The following is a 1,871-nucleotide window of genomic DNA, read 5'->3' as shown; positions in this document are numbered from 1 at the left end:
CACTCACTCACTCACTCACTCACTCACTCACTCACTCACTCACTCACTCACTCACTCACTCACTCACTCACTCACTCACTCACTCTGTTGATGGAGACATGTTAACCAGATATCAATGGAACAAYAACAGGATTCATGATCTGGAGCAGAACGGCCTCCATCAAAGGAAACACACATTGTATTAATAGTTAGCAGATCTGATAATGATATTTCTATGTTTGTCTCTCCATGCAGGCCAACACTGTAACCCGTTAAGTTAACCAATAAAATCATTTCCAGTACCGGCCATCAGAGGGCGCTGTGTGGCTGCATGTAGTTATATTCTGATCATAATAATAACTATTCAATTTTTACTAGTTGAAGTGTTTCTATAAACCAATGATGAACAAACATAATTAAGTTTTTTACTTTTAAAATAATCTTTGWTTTTTTCCGATTTACTGTTTTTTCTCCGTTTATTTTAAAATATTTTCTGATTCAATCAGAATCTAAAAATCCGAATATAAAATATTCTGTCCCCACAGAAACAGATTCAGACAATCTTTATTATTCTAATTGTATTCCTGTATTCATGCATTTGAATGATCAGAGGACTGTGTGGAACAGAATCATATTTATTGTCTCACACTGAGCCGTTTGTCCCGTTTCTGGTTCCGATTGGATTCGGGTTGCAGTGAAGCTCCTGCTGTTGCTAGGCAGACTTTGCTGCAGGTTGATTCTGCTGGATGAAGAGTCTGACTTCCTGTTTCCTGTAGCTTTAAATCACCTGGATGATCCCTGATGAGGAGCAGAGGAGCAGGCCGATCAAACCAAACTGCTGCTGAAGCTTCAGTTCAGCTGTTTTAGTTTTAATCTTTCTTTGTTTCTACTGATGTTGTACCAACCGTCCAGCAGCAGTTTGTGATTATTACAGGTAAAACCTTCAACAGGTTCATGTCCAGGTAGAAATGAAGATGGAGGCCAGTGAAACTCAGGTGAGGTCAGAAATGACCTTTTAGAGGAAAAGTTTTAAACACAGAGGGACACAGTGTAGCTTTAAATGTCTAGAATCACAACAGGAGTTAGATTATCACCTATTGATCAGCCTGGACTCCTGATAATCATCTGAAGCAGAGACTTGATGATCAGCTGATGCTAACGCTGTTAGCATAGCAGGAGAGAAATCAGGAGAAAACAACAAACCACTGAAACCATCGACTGGGACACTGGTTCTAACTGAGAATAACTGGAAAGTACATCTGTGAGGATTTGATTTTTCTGCGTATTAATTTGTGTTTCTGTGTTCAGTTCAGAGTCCCTGTTGTCTCTCTGCCCCCTGATTGTCCCCAGCTGTCCCTCGTTTCCCCTGATTATCTCCCTGAGTATKTATTCCCACCTGTGTCTCTTGTTCCCTGTCAGGTCCGTAAGCACAGTCTTTACTGTYGCTCGTCATGTCAGCCTGTGTCTCCCCAGTTGTTCCAGTTCTGAGCTGCTCCTGCTCCCCTGTGCTGCCTGGATTCTGTATTTCATCATTAAAATCATCACCTTTGCTCAACAACGTGGTTYATTATCTGACCTGCAACCACAAGTCCTGCTAGCATCAGCCTTCATCAGAGCAAAGATGAACTAMAGYCCAACATCTGCAAAAGAAAATGTTGAGGGAAAGATTCCTAATGATCTKATTARAGATCAGCGCTACGCTACAGAACACAAACACACGAAAATCTGAAATTTAAATTAGCTGCTTTTTATTTTTATAACAAAGCAAAAACAGAAAATGTCAGATCTTATTTAACACAGATTTTTCTGCAGATTTTATCTTTCAGTGGTTTTCACAGTTTGATCTGTAGCTGATTAGAGGAATGACTGAAATGCTCCAATTTGAATTATTT

Source organism: Poecilia reticulata, unplaced genomic scaffold (assembly GCF_000633615.1).
Source record: "Poecilia reticulata strain Guanapo unplaced genomic scaffold, Guppy_female_1.0+MT scaffold_224, whole genome shotgun sequence".
In the NCBI taxonomy this organism is placed as follows: domain Eukaryota; kingdom Metazoa; phylum Chordata; class Actinopteri; order Cyprinodontiformes; family Poeciliidae; genus Poecilia; species Poecilia reticulata.
This window is presented reverse-complemented; position numbering follows the sequence as displayed.